The sequence below is a fragment of the Platichthys flesus genome, chromosome 15, assembly GCF_949316205.1.
Source record: "Platichthys flesus chromosome 15, fPlaFle2.1, whole genome shotgun sequence".
Taxonomy (NCBI): Eukaryota; Metazoa; Chordata; class Actinopteri; order Pleuronectiformes; family Pleuronectidae; genus Platichthys; species Platichthys flesus.
This window is the reverse complement of record NC_084959.1, coordinates 21,668,176-21,692,343: the sequence shown is the minus strand read 5'-3', so window position 1 is coordinate 21,692,343 and position 24,168 is coordinate 21,668,176. Positions and strand designations below refer to the sequence as shown.

Below are 24,168 nucleotides of genomic sequence, written 5' to 3'. Positions count from 1 at the left end.
GTTTCATATAAATAGACATAAATGATGATACATAATAATACAGCTGAGCAACAGCATTTGAGGAATGAAATAAAAGTGATGTTCTATATATTTAGCAAAGAGAACATGAATTTGAAGAGACAGAGGATCAATGACAAAGGCTTGTTTTGGTCAAGAGGCACTTTGAAGCAGAGGGAGTGGCACTGAGTCAAATATATTTGAAAGGTGACAATTATTTAAAAGCGCTTTTCAAGACCTTGAGTTTTCGACCATAACTATTATCTGCTCTGTTTTGGTTGCTCTAAATGAAGAAATGTTCATTATCTTCCCTCTGAAATCCACTGGGATGTATCGATGGAAACCCTGTTGTTCTGGCAAGTGAGCAATGCTGCCTCCTCACTGGCTATAAATACAGTATTGATTAGCCATTCCACACAGCTTTCTTTGTCATTTTTTATACCCCGCTCGGCATGAAGAATTAGTGGACAGTAATCACTCTGCATCCTGCAGGCAGGAGTGTCCACCATTACAGATGGGCTAGTCTGGATCCCAATAAATCATACTCACACACTCACACTTGATCCACCTCTCACCATGAAATATTCAGCAAGTAGAGCGTGGAAATATTTCATTTGTTACTCGTTGCTGTCCCAACAGTAAACTACATACATACTTTGGTATACTTAAAAAAAAAAAAAAAATGTGTTTACGGCTGTTTTTAGAACTAGAATCCAAAGTTTTGTTATTTGATCAAAGAAGGTAAGAGGCCGAAGATGTCAAAATAAAAAGTTAAATAAGTGAATGTCAAAATAAATACTTACAGTTTGGTAGTGAAATATGCTATTTATGTGTGTCTTTACAACTTTTTTTACTGGATTTTTACATTTCCATATTTATGTATTTATATATATTTTTGAATTCCTACATTTATTTATTTATATATTTCAGTGTCTGGTTGGGTTAAAAAAATTAGTTACAGCTTGAAGTGAGGGTACAGTCATTCAAAGTCACTGCAGTGATATGTGTGTTTTGATCTGATTCTTTTATCAACAGAACAACATAATTTGTCAGTGACTTCTTAAAGAAGAACACTTTTCTGAATTTGTGGAGGTTTATGGAGGATGGAACTTGTTCCTGGTAGTAGACAAATCAAGGTGCGTGTTCAAAAAACCACCACATGACAGATTAGGGAGCAAACCATTCACACACAAACCTTCTCCCGCTGGAGATTTGTAGCTCTATAAATAAGTCACATTACATCCACCTTTGTTCTTCATAATTATTCTACATCTGCTACAAGGCTTTTATCACTTGAAAGTTAACATATCTTGAATTTTGGAAATCTGCCCAAACAACGGATGTCATCATTTCTCTTGGGAGGACAATCTAATAAAAAAAAATTCCGTTCTGATGAAGACTTAGGTCATGATTGGTTTGTGTTTTAAACCTTCAATATGCCTGACTGAATAAAGGCTTTTAATATCCAGCGCACATTCTTTCTCCTCTGTCTTAGCCTTTGAAGTAGGTTTTCAGTGACCCTTTCTCATCTCAAGAGCCCTTCCCAGTTGATGTATATGGTGGCGTTTCATGAGAGCTGGTTGTTCTCTGCAATACCTTTTTAAAACTGCAGTACACTCACATATTTTCTTACTGGTCTATGTTTTTCTCAGCTTGGATAGATTGAACTGCTATTAAAATTCATCATGCACATAAGAAAAAGATAAAACATGTTGAAATAGTTTGTGCATTAAATAGCCCATGGCTGAAATAAATCAGTAATCCATTGGTCTTTGTAGAGAATTAACTAATTCCATTTTATTTTATTGAGAGATTTTGCTATTAATAAAGGTAATTTCAGTGTATATATTTATATAATTATAAATAAAAAAAAATAATATCATACGAATGTCAGTATATCCCTTTGCTTTCCGATAGTCTCGACAGTTAGGTAGTGGAAATTACTTAAGGGATGTTTCCATGTGGTTACATACCCAGGCTGCAACCTTAAACTCCCAGAGCTACTCCTCCTTTCATCCTCTTCCACCTCATTTTCCCTGTTGCACAGACAGTAATCTTCATGTCGTCATGTTAGCTGCTGTCCTGGTCAGGCAGGAGATGAGAGACGCTGCCTGAAAACACCCTTCGGTGGAAAATACACACATATTCCCTGTCTGTATTTCTAATGACCCAGTTCCCACAACTTTAAATATCAAGCTTATAAATGAAGTTGAGAAATAATAAACTACAATTGTCATAAATTACCCATCTGAATCAACTGTTGCAAAACAATGAAAGAGTCAGTGGCCGGTTAATGAGATAACTATCATACATAGGAGGTGATACATTGTTTTTCTTCTTTTACACCCAAGAAAATGGGACTGAAATCGTTTCAAGCACAAGCTTTTTTTAGCGTTGCACAACATGTCAGAATTGAGCAGTGATGAGTAAAGAATGAAGCAACAGTATAGCATGTTAAAAGTAAAATACTTCTTCACAGCCACCAACTACAAACAAAAGGGAGCTCCCATTGCGCGGCTTACCTGCCGTACCTGGGACACGGAGGCGACGACGAAGGAAAAGAGGGTCGTGAGCCGGCGTCCTGGTCCGGCTGAGGAAACGTGAAAACCGGCCTCTACCAAGCATTCTTCTGGCTAATGTCCAGTCGCTCGATACCAAGCTGGACGAACTTCGTAGCAGGATGGCGTTTCAACGAGACATCAAGTTTTGTAACGTGATGGTTTTCATGGAGACTTGGCTCGATCCCAGACTCCGCCATTGTTCCCGAGGGGGTCTCCATTCACCGCCAGGACCGGACAACAAACTCAGGTAAGAGCAAGGGAGGGGGTGTCTGCTTCATGGTGAATAATCTGTGGTGTTCTGATGTGAGGATTATTTCTTCAGGCTGTACTCCGGACCTGGAGCACCTCATGATCAGATGCCGACCTTATTACATCCCGAGGGAGTCTACATCGGTCATTATAACAGCGGTGTACATTCCGCCCAGCGCTGACACTAACTGGGCACTGGACGAGCTGCATGCGGTTGTCGACAGGACGGAGACATCACGGCCCAAGGCTGCGTTTATCGTGGCCGGGGATTTTAACAACTCCAAGATGAGGAAAGTCCTGCCGAGATACTTCCAGCACATCAGCTGCCCGACGCTCGGCGCGAACACGCTCGACCATGTTTACACTCCTTTCCGGGGTGCGTATAAGGCCCTCCCCCGTCCCCCATTCGGCAAATCCGATCACGTTTCCGTCCTGCTGCTGCCTTCCTATAGGCAGACACGTACACAGACGCGGTCATCCGCTACATCAGCACATGCATGGATGACGTCGTACCCAGGATTTCAGTAAAAACATTTCCAAACCAGAAGCCCTGGATTAATGGTGACGTCCATGCTAAACTCAAAGCACGGACTGCTGCCTTCATCTCAGGGGATCTGGAGGAATACAAGAAATCCAGGTACGCGCTCCGGAGTGCTATTAGCAGTGCTAAGAGACTCTACAGGGACAAAGGGGAGTCCCATTACAAGGGCTCCAATACTAGGAACATGTGGGCCGGATTGAGAACCATCACAAACTACAAAGCCAAGACCAGCAGTGCTGATGTAGTGTCTGCATCTCTCCCAGAGGATCTGAACCCTTTTTATGCACGCTTTGAGAGTAACTCCCCGGCTGCGGAGATCGAAGAGGCCCAGGAGGACCGCTGCCCCCCCGTCTAATCCAGGGCAGACGTGTGGAAATCTCTCAACCGGATCAACACACGCAAGGACCCCTGGACCTGATGGGATCCCCGGCTGAGCTCTCAAGGTGTCTGCAGATCAGCTGGCAGATGTGTTCACAGACATCTTCAACCTGTCACTGCTCCAGTCTGTAGTCCCTGCATATTTCAAGAAGACAATCATTGTCCCTGTTCCCAAAAAAACAAAAATCCTCTGCCTGAACGACAACTGCCCAGTAGTACTCACTTCCATCATCATGAAGTGCTTTGAGCGGCTGGTCCAACCATTCATCACCTCCTCCCTCCCTGACTCTCTGGACCCTCTTCAGTTTGCCTACAGGTCAAATAGGTCGACTGCAGATGCCATCTCCCTCACCCTCCACACTGCCCTCTCCCACCTGGACCAGAGGGACAAATATGTGAGAATGCTGTTCATCGACCACAGTTCAGCATTTAACACCATCGTGCCCCTGAAGCTCGTCACCAAGCTCTGAGACCTTGGGCTCAACATCGCCCACCGTGAGTGGATACTGGACTTTCTGACGGGCAGACCACAGGCAGTGTGGATCGGCAGCACCACATCCTCCACCCTGACTCTCAACACATGTGCCCCCCAGGGCTGCGTGCTCAGTCCTCTTCTGTACTCCCTGTTCACGCATGACTGCGTGGCCACCCACAGCTCCAACACCATCGTTACGTTTGCTGATGACACCACTGTCATAGGCCTGATCACCGGCGACGATGAGAAGGCCTACAGAGAGGAGGTCAAAGCCCTGACATCTTGGTGCCAGGACAACAACCTCCATCTCAACGTCAGCAAAACGAAGGAGCTGATCGTGGACTACAGGAAGAGACGAGGAGAAGAACACGCCCCCCTGTCCATCAATGGGAACACGGCGGAGCGAGTCAGCAGCTTCAAGTTCCTCAGGGTCCACATCACTGATGACCTGACCTGGACCCATCAAACAGACTCCATCAGGGAGACGGCCAGACAGCGGCTCTTCTTCCTCTGCAGGCTGCGGAAGCTCCACATGGACTCCAGGATTCTCTGCAACCTACAGGTGCACCATAGAGGCTGCATCACCGCCTGGTAAGGCAGCTGCACCGCCCTGAACCGTAAGGCTTTACAGAGGGTGGTGAAGTCTGCCCAGCACATCACCAGGACGACGCTACCGCCCATAGAGGACCTCTACACCCAGCAGTGCAGGAAGAAGAGCAGCCGGATTATTAAAGACCCCTTTCACCCCAGCCATAAACATTTTTGCCTGCTGCCGTCTGGCCGATGGTACTGCAGCATCCGGGCCCTCACCAGGCTCAGAGACAGTTTCTTCCCCCGGGGTTACGAAAGTAACCTAAAGTTCTCTTTCTTAGCATTCGTTTCGATGTCTCACTATGTGATATGGAGACTCCCGTATTGCCAGACAAGCTTATCTCGGTGACTGACCGCCAGCCCCCCCTCACTTAAAAGTGAGATCCACATTGGAGCCCACGCTCAAGACAGCGTGGGTCAGGCCAGGGGATGTGACATCCAACCTGTAGTACCTCGCAAATGTGAGGGGAGAAGACAAGCTAGCTGCAGCGCAGATGTCTTGGATAGAGACTCCCTTGAACAGGGCCCAAGAGGTCGCAAGACCTCTAGTAGAATGTGCCCGTAAACCAGTTGGAACCTGAAGGCCTGAGCTGGAGTAGGCCAATGCAATGGCATCCACTATCCAGTGAGAGAGTCTTTGTTTGGTGTCAGGTTTGCCCCAGTGGGGCTTAGCCCAGGACACAAACAACTGATCCCCTTTTCTAAAGCTCCTTGTCCTTTCCACATATGTGTGTAAGGCACGGACAGGGCACAGCATGTGTAACCGCTGCTGTTCTGCAGAACCATAGGGAGGTGGCTGAAAAGCTGACAGTTCCACTGGGGAGCATAGTTTAACAACCTTTGGAACAAATGCAGCATTCGGTCTCAGCGTCACCACAAGGTTCCCCGGGGTGAACCGCATACAGATAAAGCGTGAATATCACTTACACGTTTAGCTGTAGCCAAAGCCAATAACAGAGCCACCTTCAAGGATAACGTTTTCATGTCCACGTTATCCAATGGTTCAAAAGGATGACTAGAGAGGGCTTCAAGCACCACTGCTAGATCCCATGATGGCGACATAGTCTTAGAGATGGGCAGCAACCTCTGTGCCCCCTTCATAAAACGACAAACCAGGGGGTGTTGGCCCACTGGTTTTCCATCAAATCCATTTTCAAACAACCTCCACTTACAGTCATAAAGAGACCTAGTGGATGATGCTCTGGCATTCTAAATTGTGTTAACAATATTCTGTGATAATCCAGTCAGGCTCAGATTAAACCACTCACGGGCCAAGGCCAAGGCCCGTGAGCAAGGCGCTCCGGATGAGGGTGAAATATCTGTCCGCGCGCCTGGGAGAGCAGGTCCCTGCGCAGCGGGAGAGGCCATGGGTGACCGTGGAGGAGCTGTCTCACTTCCGCCAGCCAGTGCATGGACGGCAGTGAGGAGCAATCAAAATTAGTGACAGACGATTCTCCCCCACCCTGAGCAGTGTCGGGGGAATCAGAGCCAGAGGTGGAAAAGCATAAAGCGGGACGCGCGGCAACTCGTGAGCGAATGCATCCAGCCCCAGCGGTGCGCTCTGGTCGTGTAGAGGAGATTTCCCCTTGACAAAAGGTCCGCACCCACATTCTGAATTCCGGGAACATGGGTCACTGTCACTGAGAGGAGATGCTCCTCGCCCCATAATATCAGTCTGCATGCAAGAGTGTGTAACTGTAGAGAACGTAGACCCCCCTGACGATTGATATACGCCACCGTGGTCGTATTGTCCGTCCTCACTAACACATGATGTCCCCGGAGGAACGGTAGAAAATGTTTCAGCGTCAGAAACACTGCCATCAACTCCAGATAATTTATATGGGCATGTTTGAGATCCGTGCTCCACATCCCATTCGCGGATCTGCCCTCGAACACACCGCCCTAGCCTGACAGGCTGTTGTCCGTTGTGACCACTTTTCTGGCAGGTATTGCGCACCCATGCGCACCCCCGCTATCAACATAGACAGGCGTTGCCATGGTAGCAGCGCGAGGGCGCAGGAAGCACAAGCCGTTACACTGCGGCGTCTGTGGCGCACAGGATCCAGTCTGAGAGAAGCCACCCAGCACTGAAAATATCTCATGTACAGCCTGCCCAGCCTCACCACCAATATTGTTGAGGCCATCAGTCCGTACGTGACCCGACGTGTTATGGCAAAATGAGAGAGAGTGGACCTGAAAGTGTGCACTCTCTCGACTGATAGGCGAGCCGTGTAGGTCAGTGAATTTAACGTGAGAAACGCAATTTCCTGTCTCGGCGTTAACACACTCTTTTCCCTGTTCACCACAAAACCGAGATCGGCCAGGTGTGTCAGTACAATGCTCGTGTGCGCCGCAGCCTCTTGCTCTGAGCGCGCCAGTAGCAGCCAGTTGTCCAGATAAGTGGCCACGCGTATACCCCGCTCCCTAAGGGGAGCTATAGCGGCGTCGACACATTTCACAAACACCCTCGGGCTCAGTGACAGGCCAAATGGGAGTACCAGGTACTCGTACATTGTGTCCTGAAAAGCGAACCTCAGATATTTCCTGTGCGGAGGATAAATGGGAATGTTAAAAATACGCGTCTTTCAGATCAACTGATGTGAACCAGTCCCCCGGTCTGATCAAACGTATCAGCGTTGAGTGTGTCAGCATGCGAAACTTGTATCTCCTGAGATACGAGTTCAAAATGCGAAGGTCCAGGATGGGACGTAATGAGGTCCCCCCTTTCTTTGGGACCAGGAAATACCTTGAATAGAAACCCTCCAGTCCCTGCCTGTGTGGCACTATTCGTATGGCTCTTTTGTTTAATAGAGTTGATATTTCCTCCCGTAACACCCGGGCCGACTCTCCCTGCGCACGGGAAGCGATGAGGCCGGGAAAACGGGGGGGCATTGTGGCGAATTGAAGCCTGTAGCCTTTGGACAGTGTTCTCAATACCCATTCTGACGCTGTGCATGCTTTCCAACTCTCTAGCCTCAAAGTTAGGGGGGAGTGAAGCTCTGTCTGACACAGACGATCTTTGGTGGCCCGTACCAGCTGCGCACTTCCGAGTATCACTGCGCATGCGCGGTCTGATAGGCTCGGAGCGAGCGGAACGGGATGTTTCACCACAGGTGGGACGCTGCTTCCCCCTTGTGGTGTTATGGGGAACAACAGTGTGCTCTGCATCTCTGTGTTTCGTTGTTTTTGTTTTTGGGTTTTTATGATTTTGCAACCCTGCACCCTCGGCTGTAAGCCTGGATATGTCAGTGGAAAACTTTTTATTAACACAAACTCTGTGTGCGTGCTTGTGAGACATTGATGTGGCGTTGAACAATCCAACATCTGAAACATGTCTCTTCGCCTCTTTACTGGGACGCACAAACTGAGCTCTGGGCCCACGCGTCGAGGGATGGGTGGCACTGGGTAATTTCTCCCCTAACACACGGGATAGCTGGGCTGCCAGTGAACAGGGAACGGGTGTCAGCTCCGCTCGCGGTGGGGTTGACCGCTAAGTCGTCTTCTTCTTCCGCCTGGCCTGCTGACTGGTCAACGGGCCCGGTTGAGCAGCCTGGGTTGACGGGGAATAGAAGGGCTTTCTCGGCCAAGTGGGCTTCGTTTCCGGGGGGCCGTTGGTGTTCGCACCCGGTTGAGCCCTGGGGCACTTCGGGATGCGGAAAGCAGGAGCGGGGCTCCTAGAGGCAACCTGAGCGAAAGTCTGCCGGGGGGGCAGAGGCGCCGTGGCAGGTGTTTTCCTCGGAAGGCAGAGCTGTAGCGCCTCATCCTCCTTTTTCTTCGCCTCACAGCGCTTTTGCATTGAGGCAAGGGCGGAGCCGAAGACACCCTCGGGGACAATAGGCATGTCCAGGATGTCCTCCTTTTGACAACATGGAGGTGACGTTGAGAGCCCTCACCGTCAAAGCCGCTGCTTTATAAGCTCGCTCAGTCATGGCAGATTGGAAGAGATCGGCTTTCGTGGGAAGTGTGGGGGCCCTGGATGAGGCAGCTGACAGCCGTGGATGAAGGTGTGCTGCCACCAGGGGCTCCATGGGAGGCATGCGGGCCATGGCATGCTTATCCATCCCCGCAATATCCAGGGAAGACGCACCTTGAATGGTTTTGCTGGAGTAAGGGTTCTGCTTCCATGAGGCGGTAACTTCCTCCAGGAGTTCCGGGAACACCGGGAGAAGTTGTCTCGCAGCCCTCTTTGCCTGGGGTAATTTCTTCCCCTCGTAGCGGGACCTTGGGGCATCCGCCACGACCGCATCGCCTGGTTGCGAGGTGGAAGGAAGCTTTGCAGATTGATCCAATTAGCTTGGTGTGCTAAAGGGGAGCGAATTATCTGGAATGATAGTCGCTGTTAGCTAGCTCCGGTGGCAGGCAGTGTGGTGACCGCAGGCTCCCGGTGCCGTTTAGCTATTCAAACAGAAGCAACTACCTATGGTGAAGGCAGTCGTATCGGCGTTTATTCCACTAGTGTCCGGCGATGGAGGTGTTAGCTCCGGTCTGTGGACAGCAGCTAGTTAGCATCAAGGCCGATTAGAAAAAAATGCTTGTTCGTGAAGCGAGAAGAGGTGTTTGAATGACGTGTGACGCCGCGTCCACCGTATTTAAGTTGCGGCACCTTGACGCGGACGTCACGACTGCCAGCCTATCAGGGCTGGCGAATTGGAATAAGATCTTCTGTGAATACGCACGAGGGGCGTATCCCATAGTGAGACATCGAAACGAATGCTAAGAAAGAGAACCCTCTAACAGGCACTTAATATTCACCTCTTCCACTTAACTGAACTTTTTGTAACTAGGCACCACATTAGGAGAAACACAAACTCCTTGGTGTTGCTACAAAGGACCCCACTGTCTCCTCCCTAGTTGTTTGGGCTTTCAACCAGCATCTCCCTCTATTTTTGTCCCCGCTTCTGAGCCATGTCGTGAAAATTTGTTCAACTGGAATCACGGAAAAAAACTTCCAAAAATTCATCAGGAATATGTACATTTTTCGATAAAGAGTTTACATGCAGTCTTTTGCACAATGGAGCCCCCAAAGATTTTAAGGGTTTATCAATTACAGCTTTTTCAAAGAGCAAGATTCTGCTTTGGATGACTTCTTTATGAGTGAATGATACATAAAATCAACACAGAAAATGCATGATGTAGTATTTGTGTGTAACAGTATATTTTGTTAAGAGCCATGTCACAATTATTCAACCCCATATAATGTTTTTAAAGCTGTCTGGCCTAAAGTGGAGTTGAAAGATAATTAAGCCTTTGGGAACTCTATAATGATCCTTGATCAGCTTCAGCTGTGATGTATATATAAACCCCACCCTTGAAGATATTCCAGGTGAGTTGCAATCATGGGAAAGACAAAGGAGCTTTCACAAAAGCTGAGAGAGGAGATTATTTCATCACACCTGAAGGGCCTATGGTATAAGTAGATTTCCCCAAAATGTATATTCGAAGAGACACCATTGGGAGCATTACAGTTTTTTTCGATTGCATAAACAATAAATTCAAAAGTTTTACACAATTATCCAACCATACACTTAAGGAGCAGAACATGGGCCTAGATCTGCACCACACTAAGCACAATGTCAGCTTCACACTTTTTGCAAAACAATACACACAGTGATCTACACAACACTAAACACACTTGTATACATTAGACACAGAAGGATATCATGATGTCACTTCCTTGCTATTCCAAAGCACTGACTGTCAAATGACTCCCCCTATGAGCCAATTAGTTAAACACAACCATAAGGTGCACAAACACATGACTGCTTAATTGAAGACACACCAAAAATGCAGCAAGTGAGTTCACCTGGCTTCAACCAAAATGGAAGGAGTCAGAAGAGGAAGAAGACTGAGGGTGAGAGGGGGAATCCAAGGAGAAGGAGGAAGAGGCGGAGGCGGAGGCCATGCCAGAGGTAGAGGTAGAGGCCGAGGTAGAGGAAAAGGAAGACCTGAAGCAGGGGGACAACTGGTTCAAGGAATAAGACGACCAAATTTATCTAATGACATTCGCGCAACACTAGTGGACCATGTGGTGAACCACGGATTGACACTGACGGAGGCTGGACTAAGAGTTCAGCCAATTCTCAGCAGATATACGGTGGCATCAGTCATTAGGACATTTCGACAAGAAAACAGGTAAACAAAATCAGTCTTCAGTTACTGTTATCAGCTTCTTATTGTAAAGGTTACATGTATTTTGTTCTACATAGGATTGAGGGTCGAGAACGACAAGGAGGAAGGGGGCCCATATTCACACAAGATCAAGAGATTATGCCAACATGGCAACATGGGTCTTACAACACACCTCACATCCTCACATTTTTGGACCGTTTGCACAACATCGTAACAGCACTTGCACCACATTCAATACATTGTCATCTGGGACAATGTGTCATTCCAGCGCGCTGCTCTGGTCCAGAACTGGTTTCAACAACATCGACAGTTTACTGTTCTATACCTTCCACCATAGTCTCCATTTTTACACCCAATAGAAGAGTTTTTCTCGGCATGGCGGTGGAGGGTTTATGATCTCCGGCCCCTGACTCAAGTACCCCTCATTCAGGCCATGGAGGAGGCCTGTGACCAAATCGACGCCGCAGCTGTGAAAGGATGGATTTGACATTCAAGATGGTTCTTCCCACGTTGTCTTGCAAATGAGTCTATCGCCTGTGAAGTTGATGAAATTCTAAATTATAATTTCATCAGTCTGCAACATTGGTCTTGTGTAGTGTTTGGTGAATGTATTGTCTATTTGCACTTTATCTGTGGACTTCACTTACAGTACTCTAATCACTGAGAAGTAGAATTGCTAAAAGTGTTTTAGGTTATCAAGAGCAGTGTGTAACTGGCTCAAACATAATTAAGTCATATGAAGCATGTGTCTTTCATATGGTAAAAAAATATGGTTTTGATAAATAAGTGTATAGTTTTTACAAGAGTGTTTCGTTTTGCAAAGGATCTGAGGTCATCTGCTGATTGGGTGTGTGGTTGTGCTGATTTTGTTTAGTGTTGGAAACACCGGGCCCTGTTTTGAAAATCGTGCTTAAGCAATCGAAAAAAAACTGTAAAAGGATGTAAAAAACAGAAAACTCCTCAGATTTACCTGTTTTGAGTGCCCCGCCCCCCCTCTCATCCCCTCACCCCCTCTCCCCCTCACCCCTCACCCCTCCTCCCTCCTTCACAAGATCCAAGAGGCCAGATTTTTAGCTATCCATTACCTCTGTAGAAATATGGCTATTGGAGACGAAGCTACAATCTTGCAACCATATTGTTTTGAACATTTAGAGGTGTCCCGGGGGTCTCCGTCTCAACGATCGGCATGTTTATGCCGATCTTCGAAAATCGTTGATCGTCGAAGAAGTTGTATTTTGACAACTTCTGCTGTCAAAATGCATCACTGCTACAGAAAGCCCCCAACTTCTGATGTCAAAATATATCAATAAATATTGTTTGTTGTTTAATGGGGCTCCATTGGGCTGTGATTATGGGGCGTGTTTCAACTGACCAGAAATAAAATTCCTCTTCGCTCAATTGGATAGACCTACAACCAATCAGAGCAACGTAGTATGTGACGTATGTTAAGCAACGCATTGCGAGTTATTTACTAACGCCGGGTTCACACCGGACGCTGAAGCGATGCCGAAGCGACGCTTCAGCGCAGCGTCAAGCCTTAAATAACAGCTGGTTCCATTCCACTCCCATGTTAAACCTTTGTGCGGGTCACACCGGAGGCTGAAACGCCGCGCTGCGCCAAGGCTTCTTCGCGCTGTGCGGCGATCGTTTCGGCGTCGAGTTTATTTTTTGCGCTTGAGGCGAGTGTATCGCACCAGGAAACACACTGAAAAAAAATCTTAAACTATATTGATGACATATTTTATATAATATAAATGATAAAATATGCAACCCATACTTTGTAGTCCCCTTCTGTTGTCCTGGAGTTTTAATTTGACCAATGACATTATTAAATGTCCCCCTCTGCCCATCCACTACAGCCACACAAGCAGTGATAAAGATAAAAAGAGAGAGAGAGGGGGCTACGTATTCTCCACATAGGCTTGAGTGGAGAATACGTAATTTACCCTCGACACCCGACATTTAACGGAGCAAACAGCGGAGAAGTTCTTCAACATGGATGACATTCAATTAATAATTGAAGTGGAGAAGTACAGTGAGTTGTATGATCCTCGGAACATGTTGTATAAAGACAACACCAAGAAAGACAAGTGTTGGGACGCTGTTGCTTAATGTTGGAGCAACAAGTAAGTATATGCTTTTATACTACTGGATCAACGGGTGATATTATTAGTGCTGCCCGGTGGTTCAGCGTCTCATCAGTGTCCGGTGTGAACAGCCAAGCGCCGGCGCGATAGGGATTAGCGCGGTGCTTTGGCGTCGCCTCCACGTTCTCTGTTCCTCTTTCAAAATGAATGTGCTGTCGATGTCTTCTAAAACAGACTCAATGGCAGCATCTACACATCTCAGCTCTCCAGTGACAAGCATGTTTGTTGAAAACGAATTCAACCCAAGGGCACATTGATGACGTGGTTGATTACGTTACCGTTGATCATCTGTCCATCATCGTATAAAGCCCGCCCTGACAATCTGATTGGCCCGGTCGGGCATAATTTCTCCCCAACGGAGCGACTCCAGACCAAACTTCCCGACCTCAAATGTTGTGGGCGGGGCTAAGTTCGTCTGGCATCCAGGCTAGATCAATACTCCTCTTACATCAGAGTATACACATATGTCATATTTGGAAACTTGCTGTTTGTTGAACATGCCGTTAGCCTCTTTACATCAGCGGGGTTAACGTCAGTGCCAGAGGACATACTGGCATCTGCAGATATGAAAATAAATGAAAAGCTGAAAGAAGTGCTCAGACAACTGAAAGATCATTTGAGCAAACTCAACAGAGAGTGTGAAGAAGCAAGGAAAATACCCAAGACCCAAGTGATGAAGTTTGCAGTGCTTGTGGCGACGTGAGTGTCGAGGCCTCTCAGGGCTTCATTCGCCACTTGTGGCGTTTCTTCCAACGTTGCTTGGACAGGGAGAACATTCCCTGTGATGTGGATGAGGCCCTCTGGCCAGACAGGAACCGGAGGCGTAATGCCTAATACATTTTTGTGAAGGGGGTGAGCAGGCCGGTTTACAGTACTGTACTGTTCTGTGTGTACCGAAATAAGCCTTTATATGCTGCATATTTGTGTGCTGTTTCATGTATGACTTTGGTAGGCCTACACTGAGACATTTTACAAAAGGAGAAATGGCTAATTCTCCAGTGATTGTCATTCATATGGTGTGTTCCATTTCGATGATTTTGCCCTTCAGTGTGTTGTAATTGCTTGGTAGTGTGCAGCAAATGCTTAGTTGTGTGTACTCAATGAATGGTATATGTGTGTGTGTGTCATTTGAAAATATGACTGTTTACCAAATGAAAACACAAGTTCCATTTTGTGAACAGTTAAGAGATTTGATGGCAAAGAGTCATCTTGCAAAGGGAGTGTTAGGTTTAGCATTTTGTGTGTGAGGTTTTCAGTTTTCTGTGTGCAGTTTTGAGAAAGCCGTTATTGTTTTGAAAAATGTGTGTTAACAATTGTGAAAAACTATAATATAAAGAGCTTTTTTTTTGTCAACATCCCAGCTCTCACTGTATCATCCCTTCGCTTGTTTACCGTGCAAGTGTAATTTTCTGTGTTCCTGCTCTTCTTGGTTTGAAAATCCCAATGTTTAATCTGCTCTTCAAAGCTGTGATCTTGAAATGAACATTAACATGCATGCCTACCTTTCAGATGCAGTGCAAGTGAGCAGAAAAAAGCTTTGCATAACATTCTTGTCCTGTCACAGTTGGAATTAAAGGTCAGTTGCACTCCAGCGTGCACAGGTAACTCTTACATGAGCCATTTTATATTCTCAAACTACAATAAAAGATATAATTAGATGTATTTGTGTCATGCCTTCTCTCAAGTGCTGCAAGCTCTTGCACTAACTGTGGATTCATAACCTTTTGCTGGTGAAAATGCTAATTTATTTGTATTTGGATCCTGGATTGGACTCTGCCAAGGAGGGGCAAAGAGGAGAGCAGACCTCAGCCTGCTGAAATTGCACATCCGCAGCTCAGTGCAGCTTGTAAGCCTAATGTTTGCTGGCATACCCTCACTCGCTGCCTGACTGGAAACACGTTTGCAAAAGATTAGCGTTTACACAAGCATTTGCTCAAGATAAGTCAGTGATTTAAAAAAAAAAGCAGTGTCCACTTGTAAAGCAGTGGACACTATCCCTCATCCTGTGCATTAATGTGGCATCATCAGCCTCACAGTACTAGACTGTTCAGTTGATTGTGCGATTGCAGACTTTAGAAACAAGCCTTCGCTCACATTACAATAAATGTAGTCATGCACAGAGATGGAGTGGATAGTGGTTGTGGATCATGATCGAGGTGGCAGCTGATGGTGGGTCCTGATACTGGTAGTGGTCGATCATGGTGGCATGTGGTGGAGTTGGCAGCTGATCGTGGGCTATTATTACTGCTTGACATACGATATGTCTACTCACATATTCTACTATTACTGACAATATCTCCTGAATTAATTTGTCATCACTGCTCCCTTCATCTCTGTCAGATATTTTCTTGTACAAAGACTTTAAACATTCGCACACTTTTCCAATGTGTCACAAACTGGTTTCTTCTAATCCGTGTTGTAAATACTGTAATGTTGCTGAAGTTCTCAGTTACACACGACATGTATTACACTTCTGTCCTTCACTCACAGGTGGCACGTTTCTATCCCCCGCCTGTTGATGTGTTTTTTTTAGAAACATTGTCAGCTAAACACATATGACTGATGTTTTTGTCTGGCACCATTTTTAGTCCACATTAGCAACCCATTAGAAACAGATCTTACACATAGTCTACTATAGCTGTGGCAGGGGAAGTTGGAATACAGTTACAATAAATCCTCTGCATTACTGATTAATCTCTCAGTATAGGATTATATGTACGTAAGAACAAAGAATGTACTGCAGAAATATTACATACCACAAGCAGAAAGGCAATCTGACACCATGATGTAATTTTCAAATATTAGCCATTATCACATTACCAAGATAATTAGTTTTAGGTTCCTTCTCTTGAAAAGCTATAGTGTGAATCACTTCCATTTTGTATAGCTCAAGTGATGTTTAATGCAATATGGCTCATCATTGCACTTCCGTTGACTGTTCATTTTCTATGTATTATTCACGCATTATTGTCCTGTTGTTTAAAGATATTTTGTTTTGGTCAAGAACAACACAGCTTAATTAACTGTCACACGTATTCTCTGTGATTGTGCAGCAGTGACTCACGTAAAAAGGATTTGGACAACAAAACAGGGTTTCATCCATTCACATTATAAAAGTATGGTGCATTACTCAAATAGGGATCACTCCACTTACCATGCCATAAAAGGTTATTGCTCATTACAGAGAAGAGATTGAAATACACCCCTCTCAAAGCTGAAATACCTTTGTGTTATACTTCCAAAACAAAAGTAGCTGCAAGGAGCTCTGCATTTTCTCCACTGTTAGGGTTGTGGAAACTTCCCTTAGCCTTTCTGTTTTTATGAGATAGTAATTAACCAGGAGAAAGACAAAGAATAGCAAACCATTATTATTTTCACGGGGCTGAGAGCAAATATAGCATAGCAGCACATCCAGCATGACGTCCTTGGTTCAATCGACTGAATAACACAATACTTGTGAGTCATTGTTATGGGGGCCCCAGTCTTCCATTAGTGAGCTCTTTAAACATCTGCCAGGAGCCAGATGAAGAGTCTGTAAGTCTCCGCTCACTATATATCCAACACTTTCTCTGACTGTTTCCCTCCCCCACTTTCCATATCTTTCTCCCCATCTATCTGTGCTCATTGTGTCTCATACTCAACGTCTTCCCCCAGTCCAGCTCCCGCATCATCCTCTTCTCTCCCTTTATCCATCTCCATCTCGGGCTTCTCGCTCCTTCCTCTACCATCAGATTAGTTTTAGCTGGGCCGTTCTGCCTCACATCTAATTGCCTAGTGGTGGCTGATTGGCATGTGAATCCAAGCGATGTTAGAGCTGCCTATATTAATTGTGTGTAGGTGTGTGGGTGTCAGTGTCTCTGCGTCACATGCTGGCTTTCATAAAGCGGAATTATCGTCGGATTTAGACTTTTATTCCCTGCAGATTATAAACCACCTGTTGTGAAAACACAACCTTCACCATATCCATATGATAGGAGTAGTTTTGGGTGTCACTGTCATGTGCATTTATCCCCCACCATTAGTGTCACTTCCAGCAAAGATAAGCGGGGTGCTGTAAAACCTACACCCTGTTCAACGATTTGTTTTGTATCATCTGTCAGCATTAGTTACATCAGCTGAATTCGGATTAATTATCTCCTCCTCCTCATAGGGTAGGAGCTGAGAGTGAGCACAGAGCTTGATGGACTGCTATTGGTGCATTTGAGTGAATACCCTGGGCAACTATTGGGTAGCAATATATTATAATAAACAATTGCCAAGCCAAGATGGAGTGATTTGTATGAAGTCTTAATCTCGCTTTACAGTGCATGTCTCACAGAAAGCTCAGGATACAGGGAGCGTGTGGCAGGATGTCAGCTTTAGGTCAACAGAGATTTTGCTTGAGGGAGCAATCTGGCAACCAAAACATTGTATTTCTAGCACACACACACACACGTTTACACACAGCAGACTGACATCAGAATGCTGTAGCTGCTGCCTGGGTACGCACTATTGAGGAGGGAGGAAAGAGCTGGTGTTGTCTGTTTGTACAAATATACTCAGGAGGATGTTGCTGTTCTTTTCCTTTGCATGTGGGCCTGCTTGTCCTGCTTTAGTAAGTACATTTAGTGCTGTGTCTATTACTCCATCTTGTTTCAGCAGCTCATACTTCAATTGTTGAGACTATGCAAATAAAACAACATTATTTTAGTTAGCAGATCAAATTTTTACGTTTTCTAATGGTTTTTGATGCAGTCTGCTGTAAGACAATAATCAGTTTTATGGGGGAAACAAATGTACTCCTAACTCTATCAAAGTCAGAGGTTACTTTTCGGCTGGGGAGTCATCTCTGCTTTGCTCAGCTTCGCATTTAGAGGCTTGCTGACAGTCGCGGAGCTAATCCTCTGAAATAATTTTGTCGGCAGTCTCTGAACTTCCACATTATCTTCCTCTGCATACGGCTGATGATTTAAACGGCCTCAGCCTACATTTGAGAGGTGAATACAGGCCTGAACCAGCTTCCTTAATAGGCATGCGGCATGCCTCCATATTACAGCCTCCAGTTTGAATTTCTTGTACAGAGAGAGTGCAAGGACCTTTATTTGAAGATAAGGGAGACCAAGGAGCCAATGCCACGTAGCTAAAGAAAACACTTGGACTTAGACTTCAAAGCAGTGAGTGATGACAGATTACTCACTAGTTCCTTGTCAGTAATATGAACAGTACAGTATGCTGCTGCCACAAAACAACTGTTTTGCACTAGAGTGGAATTGTTTTCCTTGTCAAAAAGAGAGACATTTCACAAATAAATAAATTAATTCATCAAGACAATGCGTTATTGAAATGGTTGCCCTCCTTCAATTATTTCAACTCAGACGAGTGAAGGCAATAATGCAAATGTCATGTCTTTGCGTCGTGAAACTGGATTCACCTGAGATTTGTCACTATTTGCTTCTTTGCATTGACTTTGTATGCAATGTAATTGTTTGTATGCAATGTAATTGTTTGGCGTGAGTGCATAATTACACTGAGAAGTAGCATTCTTGATTTGCACCATTTGTAGTTAAACCCGTTTTCAGGTGAGGTGAAATATATAATATAACATTGTGTTTCTTCTTTTTCATTTTCGCTCATCACTTGACCATGAAGAAGATATTTAAATTCTAAATGTTGTATTTTAAGATGAAAATGTATTAACCATTTTCATTTGTGTTATTTTTTGTAATACCATGTCTTAAAGGAAAATTGAATGCACCGATGTGACTGACTGGCACTATCATCCCCCTGCCCTCCAACTATTCCTGCGATTAGACCCTCCATCACCGAGTCTCTGTAACTCCACGGATGCATAGACAACATTTGCTACAGGCTAGACTTGTGTGATGTGACCTGCAACAGCTGATTATTTGGCTTCATTGGTGCAGTGGGGAAAAAAGCTGTAAAGACAATGCTGACATCGTCACTGTTCAAGTTGATTTGGTCAACGTTTTAGATTCCTATTTTTAAACAGTGTTTTCTCAAATTTAGCAGATACAGAGCAACATTTGCATTCGCTTGAAGTTTTGTTTGTGTGCACCTGATAAATCCAAGTCTTATATTCACTCCTCACTTCATACCCTCTTTTATCTCTGTTCTCATTGTAAATGTACAGCAGAAACATTGTTTATAGGCACTTTAAAGATGACAGATGACTCCCTCGGCTCATATTCACTGCCTATCACCATTAAAATCTACACTTTAATTGTAGCCTCATATGTTTGCCCATGTGTAATCCCCTTAACAATCAATGTAACTACTTTAAAAGGTGCCTGGTAGTATATTCATTGTGAAGTGTAATATAACATTTTCTTTATTAACTTGCAGCCCAGGCTTTAGGACTCCATTTAAGGCATTTTACTCACTCTAGAGACACTCTCTGACTGGGATCTGGGCCAGATAACATGGTTTTTGGTACACTCTGTATTTCCTAAGCATCATACTCCAGCTTATTTTCACTGGTGGAGAAGTAGCAGAATGAATACTGTACTTCTTGTTTATGTCTCTTCTGTCTGTCTGTTCATGTAAGCCGGGAGTACCTTGGCTAGTGCTTGTTTCGGTGTCTGTAAGATTTGAATATAGGCAAGTATTTCCAAGACAATGTCCAAACAGCCCGTCTTTTAACACCTGGTACGTTACCCTATGTTATTACAGCAGACACAAGCTCAAAGAACGAAGGCTGAGAGATTGCAGACCTTTTAAAAGTGCCAAGCATCATGGGCTTTGTGTATCAAGCAAAGGTTTTGTTGCCTGAATCAGACACCACCTCATGCCGTCTGCTTGGCAGCTGCAGTGCTCTCCTTCTCCTCCTCCTCACCTCACCCAGACTTGATGCTAAGTAGGCCGAGGCCTTGGAAAGTCCCTCAAGTTAGTTACGCACAGTATCTCAGCATTATTGATAGACACAAGCCTCCCACTTTCTTCACATGATTCAGGTTTTAATAGCGTATGGTTCTCTGTAACCTGCTGTGCATGTGAAAAGTTACACAGGTTCATTTTTTTCATTTTTTTGACAGAAGCACTTCCCAACACAGCCAAATGATTCAATTTCCGATGTATAGTACTGAGAACCCGCACAAAAGTCTTTGGGTGTGTGTGCGCTCTTTAACTGAAACTCAATTTGTAAATTATCTTTGTTTACACTCCCAGTGTTTGTATTTACGTTCAACTCTGTATTAATGAAATGAACGTGGTCGTCCAAGAGTTACTTAACTCGCTGCTGTCACAGAGCAATGAGAAACGTCTGCTCTCGCCTCATATCTTCTCTCTGAAGGAGCTTATTGTACAGATTGCAGACTTTATCAGTGAATTTGGATCACTTACTATTAGGGCGTGTATGAAAAGTCACAATATAGTCATTGCATTAAAACAGCAGCTCTTACAACCTCATGTATCACAGACTGAACATTGTTTTGCAGTGTTGTGTTGTTTTTAAAACTCAAATCCATATAGTCATATGAAGCTGCAGCTGCCTGTAAAGCGCATTGCAGTGGCTGCTACAGGAGGCGGGGTCTTATGTTACCTGCCTGCTCTGATTGGATCAATGAACCAATTGAATCTTATTAGGGATTACTTGGAAAAATGTGAAAAAAATGTGAACATGCAATTCTATACATTGTAAAAATGTACTGGTTTATGCAACACAACACCGACTCACATATTGAATCATGCCCAGGACTTAGAAACTAGGAACACATCCCAGGCAATACATCACAAACATACAACGGATCATTATATAGAAAGTAACACTTGAACATGATGAGACAGGTCACAGACTTCATCAAACCAGCCACAACTTTGGATATCCCACGCCACAAAGTACAAAACAGTACAACACACTGGATGCAAACAAATGAAAATACTACAGGAACATTTTGACAACACCACCACTGGACCAGGACCCATCACACAGACCCGAGAAGTAGAGGACCAAATTCAGTAATGTCAAACAAAACCACTAACCCTAACCCTTTATATCACAACAAAATCATCACCCACAAACCAAAAACATACCTATTTGGCCCTGATCACCAGACTATTTTATTTTATTTACTCCCGAAAATACAATAAAACTAACTAACATGGACCACACCCTTTGAGGTTCCCCCCGGCAGACCAATAAACTCCGATGTAACAGAACCCCATAAAAAATCTCAGAATACTTTGAATATTTCCTCGGGCCCCTTTGCAACAAACATCAGAGTTTAATAAAGGAAACTTATCATTTTATCGACACCATCTGACCTCATGGCTGTTCCAAACCATTCATATTTGTTTACAATAGATAGATAGTTTATATACCAACATTAGAACATGTATATGAACTGTAATATACATTGCAACTAAAGCAAGATGGATGAGATTATTAAAGATTCTGCAATCTCTTTTTACTGTTTCAAGCTTCAACATCTCTAACAATGTTTCACCACATAAACATGTCCAGTTAAGCTCTTGCTAAGGATGAACCTTTATTTAAAATAATTAAATCCAGAGAACTGAGCTTAATGGTTCACAGCTTTTTGTAAAAACTGGAAATTAGCTGTCCCAAACTGGGTTGCCATATTGGCAAGGAAAACTGACATATGTGGCTCTGATGCCAGGTAAGCTCAGCTCAAGAGACGTCATAAGAAAAACAAACATTTCAACACTTGAAGTAATTTACAGAGAAAGAAACAAATATAACAAGTTATGTCAGCTATCAAAAGAATGGAAAAACATAGACATTACAAACCACATTAGTTTGTCAACATAATTAATGGAGGCAATAAGTCATAAAATGCTTATTTTTAAAATGATTGTTGATGCAAAATGTATTTATTTATCCTTGTATTCTGTTCTTTATTTGTGTGGCTTTGTGGTTTTGTCCATAAAAATATATTCAGGTAAGATTTGTATCCATTTCCAGTGCTGTTTCTCAACACAAGCAAAAGATGCTGCAGCCTTGAGTGCCTACAAACTGTGATAAGCAGAACAATCCTTCCCTGAATCGGCACAGTCTAGGTAAACTAACACTATGTTTGCTGTGAAAACTTGAAGATACTGTAGGTAATATGAAAATAATTCAAAAACTTATGAATGGTGTAGGTTAAATTTAAGGAGAAGGGTTTGTGTAGAGAAAGCTATCACAGAGCTCCACTTTAACAAACTAATACTTTTTGTTTATCTACTTAAAACTGCTGGTTGCCTCATTGTGATTCCTACAAAACAGGAAACCGTTTCAATTAATCTCCCGGGGGTGCTGAGGTCTCATCAGTACTTCACCCAAGGACACCAGCAGTTATTGGATGTACAGTAAATCATCATCGGTCTGGGGGACGGGGGGAGACGCTCAATTATCTCCCCCTTGATGCACATGCTAACATCCATACAAGAACAACCAACCAGTCCCCCAAACCAAATAATGCTATTCCCTTTGTAAGCAACTATTTTTAGCCACTCTCCCCCACAGTGAAGGCAAAATGCTAATCTACAGCCAGCATCTCTTTGAAGTGTTAGATAATTGAGATGGATTATATATGGCCACATAGCTGTAGTCTTAAATCCTGTTAAATCTGCCAAGAAACCCTCACTGTATAGTTGGGGTATTGGTAAATAAATAAAAGTGTGACGCAGTGGCATGTCACCCTGCTCCACACATGACACTTCACTGAGGATAATAATCAGGCATGAACCCCCTTTAAAGCTGCAGTGATGTTTCTGCCTCGCACGTCTCCCTTTCTCTTTCTACCTCTCTGTGTCTCTGTTAATGACAGGAGAGGAAAAAAAAAACGAGGTGTCGTCATCCGATGTCCACAACTTGTTAATGATATGCCTGGCCTTTGCTGCAGTGACACATCATTCAGCGGCGCCGATTGATATGCTAATTCCTTATATGTTTATGCTCACATACATATTTTCATTTCAAAAGGAGCAACAACAAATGCATGAGAGGAGCAGAACATTTGGAAAATGGGTCACTGCTGCTAAATGTTGATAGTGCTACTTTGCCCCCCAGTGGCACACAGACTCATCGCAGACAGAGCACTTCATTACAACCTTCAGGCTGTTGACTTTCTTCCACTGAGTCGCTGGGATATAGATAGGCTCTGTTATGCTCTGTTAAAATATGTGGGTTTAATACTCTACAAGCATCTCTATGATATACATCAGATGTGTCCTGCATTATTTGAATGCAGTCGTGTAGTTGTTATTTAATAAAATAATAAAATGTATGTTTTCCTCTCTTCTCATTTTTCAAACTGCTGTGATGGATGTACTGGTGTTAAATTCGCATGGTGTCACCTCTCACAGACTGCTTTGAAGTTATTATAATTTCATGTATCATATTTGTATTTAAACTGCATCCTCCCTGGTAACCAGGCTTTGTTTAAAAGACAAACCAAAAATAGATTTATGTTCCATAAAGTGGTGAGTGGTTACTTACGTCACGGAATTGAACACAATGTAAATGTAAATTATATCCCGCAGAGCAGAATGTGGCAAATTATCCAAACACTCTGCCCAAAATTCAACAGGCCTTTCAGTGACAATAGGAATTGATTAGTTACTTTGAGTGTGTAAATGAAATGGCTTGATAGTTGCCTCAATGGTATGAAATCCTACTGGAAACAACTTCCCCCTCTATCACTTCCTCAGCTTATTAAAGCCTGGAGCCTGCAGAAGCACCACACACTGAAGGATTTGGATGTTTAAACAAATGCTGGAGCCTAACACCAGACACACACACACCTGATAATTCACTTATGATATTTGGAGATATAATTCCCCCGAACCACCCTTTGTTTTTGTTTTAATGAGATCCTATACTACCAACCATATTCTTGCACTGCTCTCCAAATAATGCCTTAATAATGAGGTGCATGAGAAGAAGTGACCTCAGAGATCTGTATTCATTTGATGAATATATGAATGCAGGAGCCGTTAGAAGGATCTCGCTGTGTTCAAACACGCAGTAATGTATTATGGAAATCTGCTGCCGTGCTCATTGTTATATTGTGACAAGCAACTTTGCCTCTGCTCTGCTGTAAAAGCTAAGCTGGTTCGGCCTGTATCTGGTCCCCTATTGTACTGGCTGCCACACTGATC

General features: G+C 44.1%; 1 protein-coding gene across 1 annotated transcript in view; it reads right to left on the bottom strand.

Moving 5' to 3' along the window:
• The window catches only part of opcml (opioid binding protein/cell adhesion molecule-like), a 322,773-nt gene that overhangs the window by 238,882 nt on the left and 59,723 nt on the right, over nt 1–24,168 (bottom strand). The gene's annotated exons all lie outside the window — the stretch shown is intronic.